This window comes from Salvelinus fontinalis, chromosome 21 (assembly GCF_029448725.1).
Source record: "Salvelinus fontinalis isolate EN_2023a chromosome 21, ASM2944872v1, whole genome shotgun sequence".
Classification (NCBI taxonomy): Eukaryota; Metazoa; Chordata; class Actinopteri; order Salmoniformes; family Salmonidae; genus Salvelinus; species Salvelinus fontinalis.
The window spans coordinates 9,028,899-9,035,715 of record NC_074685.1 but is presented as its reverse complement, the minus strand read 5'-3'; positions in this window follow the sequence as shown (position 1 = coordinate 9,035,715).

The following is a 6,817-nucleotide window of genomic DNA, read 5'->3' as shown; positions in this document are numbered from 1 at the left end:
AAAGCAGTGCGACAAAAACAACAGCACAGAGTTACACATAAACAAACCCTCATTCAAGGGTTTTTCTTTATTTTCTACATTGTAGAATAATAGTGAAGACATCAAAACTATGAAATAACACATATGGAATCATGTAGTAACCAAAAAAGTTTTAAACATATTTATATTTTATATTCTTCAAAGTAGCCACCCTTTGCCTTGATGAGTGCTTTGAACACTCTTGGCATTCTCTCGACCAGCTTCACGAGGAATGCTTTTCCAACAGTCTTGAAGGAGTTCCCACATTTACTGAGCACATGTTGGCTGCTTTTCCTTCACTCTGTGGTCCAACTCATCCCAAACCATCTCAATTGGGTTGAGGCCGGGTGATTGTGGAGGCCAGGTCATCTGATGCAGCACTCCATCACTCTCCTTCTTGGTCACATAGCTCTTACACAGCCTGGAGGTGTGTTTTGGGTCAATGTCCTGTTGAAAAACAAATGATAATCCTACTAAGAGCAAACCAGATGGGATAGTGTATCGCAGCACAGTGCTGTGGTAGCCATGCTGGTTAAGTGTGCCTTGAATTGTAAATAAATCACAGATAGTGTCACCAGAAAAGCACCATCACATCTCCTCCTCCATGCTTGACATTGGGAACCACACATGCGGAGATAATCCCTTCACCTACTCGCGTCTCACAAAGACATGGCAGTTGGAACCAGAAATCTCAAATTTGGGCTCATCAGAACAAAGGACAGATATCCACCATTCTAATGTCCATTGCTCGTGTTTCTTGGCCCAAGAAAGTCTCTTCTTCGTATTGGTGTCCTTTAGTAGTGTTTTCTTTGCAGCAATTCGACCATGAAGGCCTGATTCACGCAGTCTCCTCTGAACAGTTGATTTTGAGATGTGTCTGTTACTTTAACTTTGTGAAGCATTTATTTGGGTTGCAATCTGAGGTGCAGTTAAACTCTAATGAACTTATTCTCTGCAGCAGAGGTAACTCTGGGTCTTCCTTTGCTGTGGCAGTCCTCATGAGAGCCATTTTCATCATAGCTCTTGATGTTTTTTTGCAACTGCACATAAAGAAAAGTTCTTGACATTTTCCGTATTGACTGACCTTCATGTCTTAAAGTAATGATGGACTATCGTTTCTCTTTGCTTATTTGAGCTGTTCTTGCCATAATATGGACTAGATATTTTACCAAATAGGGCTGTCTTCTATATACCACCCCTACCTTATCACAACACAACTGGTTGGCTCAAACGCATTAAGAAGAAAGAAATCCCACAAATTACCTTTTAACAAGGCACACCTGTTAATTAAAATGCAATCCACGTGACTACCTCATGAAGCTGGTTGAGAGAATGCCAAGAGTGTGCAAAGCTGTCATCAAGGCAAAGGGTGGCTATTTGAAGAATCTCAAATATAAATATATTTTGATTTGTTTAACACTTTATTGGTTACTACATGATTACATCTGTGTTATTTCATAGTTTTGATGTCTACACTATTATTCTACAGAGTAGAAAATAGTAAAAATAAAGGAAAACCCTTGAATGAGTAGGTCTGTCCAAACTTTTGACTGGTACTGTACATTCGTTCTCAGCATCAACAAAACTCTATCCTTTATCTTGTTAAGTGTGTTCAGGTGTGTTGGCCGCACCCACTAATTTGCCACACCTGATCTTAAAGAGTGCTTGTTTTCTTTAAAATGGGGTCTGTGTGAATAGACTAAAATGAACAGCCTTGAATGAGTAAAAAAACATGGCATGCTAGCACCATCCTGGTGGAGCAGTGAACTAATTCAATGGATTGAGAACAGAAGATTATACTATAGGTTCGAATTTCATCATTAATGCCTAAGGTATTAAATGCCGTGTGTCCTATCTGTGCTTGGAGTTCAAAAAAGTTAACCAAAAACAAGATAGCAGTGTTATTCAAACATTCAGTGAAAGTTTTAAGGAAGTTATTCAAAAACCTCCAAATAACCTAAACCTTCCGTTCTCAGAGCGTTACTAAAAACCTCCCAGGAAAACTTTCAATGAACCAGAGTAAAACTTTCTTAGAACCTCCCTGCAATCTAAAAAATAAACATTCCCAGAACAGGTAACATTTTCACTTCTGTTCTCAGAACATTTAAAAAACATTCAGTTTTACAAGTCAGGAAACGTATAGCTCCGTTCCCAGAACCAATGTGATACCAAAAACATACGTTCCCACAACTTCCAAGGAACCAAATGTGCTTGCTAGGATGAAAGCTTTATTTGAAAGGATATTGTTTTCCTTGCCTTGCAAATTTAGAGGCTAATGTAATGTGAGTTATGAATTGGGGAGGAGAAAGGGATATGGTTGCAGAAAAGAGAAGAAAAACAGATTCATTTTCAGGGCGATACTCAGACACTTGGGATGATTTTGCCAGGTGGTGGGAGTATCAAACAACCTTTGTGGATTGGACTAATCAGACAGAGATGTAATGTCATTGGATAATACATAAAGAGAGCAGATAGTTGATTGGTTGAGACAGTAAACATTGGGAATGTTTTCATCTGTGGCCATATTGAATGAGAATTCTCATATTTCTGACTGTGTGATTGTTGAATGAGGGTTGAGGACCATACTTTTGCTGTTTTAAAAAGCCAGTTTACATAATCAACAGTTTCATATCACTGTAGACCAGTGTAGCCTGCAGCTTCTTCCTTTGTTCTTCTCGGTGTGGGCGTGTTTGTGTAGGTATGTGCGTGAATATGTGTGTGTGTGTGTGTGTGTGCCTGTGCGTGTGTATTGCCTGCGATTATTTTGTGTCAGAGAGGGATTCCCTTGTTCTCTGTTGAGGAAATGTGGTGAGAGCAGAGCAGACCCAATCTCAGGATCTAACAGTTGTCCGCCCATTATGACACAGTTAACTGGTAGAATTATATCTTGCAAGGATTTTGTAAAGGGGCCTTTCTTTGAGCAGAATAGGCAGCACCGTCCCATGGGGAATGTCATCTCTGTCTGTATCAAAGGAAAAGGTGCTGATGCAAAAACTAACTGAAGCAGAATAGTTGTCCTCTCATGAACCAAGCTTTCTACATGGTGTTTGTTTGATCAAGTCCAGATCGTGGGGAAAATGATCTGACTGACCTCTCTATTTTAGGATCATAAATTGATGACATGGTCCTGTAATGATGGTCCTGTAATTGATGACATGGTCCTGTAATGATGGTCCTGTAATTGATGACATGGTCCTGTAATGAAACCTGAAGGTCAGTATCACAGAGAAACTCTGAATGTCAATTAACTAATTTGGTGGGAGACTGAGGTAGACACGAGGCATTAAACAGACTTCATATTGTCATTAATCTCCCTCTCTTTTCTCTGTCTGATCCCAGGCCGCCTCCTCTGACAGTAGGGGAACATTACAGACAGTAGTTGTCAGGGGACCTGCAGGCCTCAGTGATGTCATTATGAAGCTGTGTAAATGTTGATCGCCTCTGTGATAGATGGATGTTTCAGAGCTCTTTCCACGTATGAGGTAACTGTCTCATAGAGGAACTGAGAGCGAGGTGAGTGGGGGAGGTTCACCTCTGTTGCTGTAGCAACAGGATCCCATCTCACCCATCCCGCTGCGATTTCATCTTCCCGGCCAATCAGACATAGCTAGGACTTCTTCTCAATGCATTGGGTTATTTATGATATGAGGTGGCAGAGGTGTGTGTGTGTGTGTGTGTGTGTGTGTGCGTGTGTGTGTGTACATGTGTATGTGCGTGCAAGCATGTGATATAACTTGAGAGATTTATCTTGAATTTATCTGTATTTCTGACTCACAAATCTAGAGACCTCCATGTTAATCTCTTCTGTATCTCACCCATGTCCACAACCAGATAGATACTGGATGTTCTGTTCTCATTGTGATGCAAAGTAGTATCGACTAGCCCAAATGTGTGGAACAAATCACCACAGAATACCAGAGTTCCAGGAAATGTCAGAGTGAGTTCCCCAGTATGGGGTGGCAGGTAGCCTAGTGGTTAGAGCATTGGGCCAGTAACCGAAAGGTTGCCGGATCGAATCCCCGAGCTGAGAAGGTAAAAATCTGTTGTTCTGCCCCTGAACAAGGCAGTTAACCCACTGGTCCACGGTAGGCCGTCATTGTAAATAAGAATTTGTTCTTAACTGACTTGCCTGGTTAAATAAAAAAATAACAATTTATTTTTGTCCTAGAGAATGAGAGCAATAGAGAGAGCAGGACAAGCACATAGCAAAGCTGGAACAGGGACTGCTTGTCAGGACAGGCCCCTGAGGGTTAGTCAGACAAGGTCCCACTGTAGACAGAGGCTCCTGGGTCGTAATGGGACAACACAGAGAGACAGAGAGAGAGAGAGGGGTAAGAGATGTCATGTCGAGTGCAGCTGAAGTTTTGTATTTGACCCTGTTGACATCTCACATGAACGCTTGGACAATGCCCAGTAGACAAGTGACGCAATGACAAAAGATGGACATAGCATTTCAGCCCCTCTATCTATTTAGCACAGCAGATGGAATTGACACAGCTAATCAACTGATGGGGCTGTAAACAAGATACCCAGTGTGTAGAGGTTGTTGAGACACATAGAAAGTTGAAGATATAGGTATTAGTATTAGTAGATGTACTAGTGGTAGTAGTTAGGCTTGGGCGATATACCATTTATACCGTATACCGGGGTATTGAGAAATACCGACTTTTGAATACTGTTGTTAAAAATCTGTACTTTTTTGGGGGGAGGGCAGCGGGGGTGCGTTCTACACCAATGCTTATTAGTTAAGTTAAGTATAACTACAAGAATTCTAAGATGTGTCAAATAAATGATATGCAGCTCAGTGCTCCAGCTATGCATTTGGTTTACTAACTTGCTAGCTAAGTGACTAGATGTCAAGATCAAGCTTTTTGGTTACAGCAGAGACATTCAATCCCCTCCTGGATCAAGTTCCATGTTGCCTAAATTATTTTGTGCACCCCCCCCCCGTGGAATCCCTTCAAATGAGTGTATTTGGCATATTCAGCCACAGGTGAATAAACTCGAGTACACAGCCTTGCAATCTCCATAGATGAACATTGGCAGCAGAATGGTTTTACTGAAGAGCTCAGTGACTTTCAACATGTGACCGTCATAGGATGGCGCCTTTCCAACAAGTCAGTTCATCTCATGCCCTGCTAGAGCTGCACCGGTCAACTGTAAGTGCTGTTATTGTGAAGTGGAAATGTATAGGAGCAACAATGGCTCAGCTGCGAATTGGTAGGCCACACAAGCTCACAGAACGGGATCGCCGAGTGCTGAAGTGCGTCTGTCCTGGGTTGCAACACTCACTACCGAGTTCCAAACTGCCTCTGGAAGCAGCGTCAGCACAATAACTGTTTGTCGGGAGCTTCTTGAAATGGGTTTCCATGGCCGAGCAGCCACACACAAGCTGAAGATCATCATGCGCAATGCCAAGTGTTGGCTGAAGTGGTGTAACGCTCGACACCATTGGGTTTGGAGGATACCAGGACCTGCCGCAATGGACCTGCCGGACCTGGATACCAGGACCTGCCATACCTGCCCCAATGCATAGTGCCAACTGTAACGTTTGTAGTAGTTATGTAGTAGTAGTAGTAGTTATGCTCATCCTCTTGCTCTCTACAGTATGTGTGTCGGTGCCCTCTCTCTCTGCTTCTCTGTCAATCAGTCTCTCCCTTTCTCTCTCCCTGCTTTTCTGTCTGTCTGTCTGTCTGCCTGTCTGCCTGCCTGTCTGCCTGTCTGTCTGTCTGTCTGTCTGTGTCTCTCTCTCTCTCTCTCTCTCTCTCTCTCTCTCTCTCTCTCTCTCTCTCTCTCTCTCTCTGTCCATCTCTATCTCTCCCTTTCTTTCTGCCTGTCTCTCTCCCTCTCATTCTATCTAATTCTCTCTCCTCTCTCTCTCCCATGCACATTGACAGATGCTGTGGCCTTGGTGTGTGTCCTTGACTAGACACATTCTCCTGACACTACCCCCTCTTCTGTGTTGCTGGTCCTCTCCTCCCACGTCCTGGTTGGTTAACAGTACATCCCTTGCTGAAGTATCTGTGACGTTGTGGAGTCTCTGAGTCTCTGATGCAGTATGTACTTCTTGCAAGTGTCATGCCCTGACCATAGTTTGCTTTGTATGTTTATATGTTTTGTTTGGTCAGGGTGTGATCTGAGTGGGCATTCTATGTTGTATGTCTAGTTTGTCTGTTTCTGTGTTTGGCCTGATATGGTTCCCAATCAGAGGCAGGTGTTAGTCGTTGTCTCTGATTGGTAACCATATTTAGGTAGCCTATTTTGTCATTATGGGTTGTGGGTGATTGTCTATGTTAGTTGCTTGTGTCAGCACATTTCTTATATAGCTTCACATTCGTTGTTTGTTTATTGATTTGTATAGTTTGTCCAGTGTTCTCTGTTTATTAAATTCATGATGAATACATACCACGCTGCATTTTGGTCCTCCGATCCTTCCAACTACTCCTCCTCAGACGAGGAGGACGACGAGCGTGACAGCAAGACCTCATAGATCTTAAAAAACGCTGGGTTTTATGTAACTTATTCCACTTGATGGTTAGAAAGACTTTTGCATATACATTTCTTAATCTCGTTTAATGTTCTGTCTTCAATTTAATTTAAAGAATAACCTTTCTCTTAGATGCAACCATCAATTACAGTCATTCAAACATACTGCAGGGTTTGTACAGACAGACATAGCTAGTGGACCTAGCCACATAGCTTATACAATGGGTCCAGTTTGTGACCCAGACTTCTTCCTCTGACTCTCTGCCAAGTTATTCCACCAGCGAATAGCTGTTCTTTGATTTATCCCTGTGTG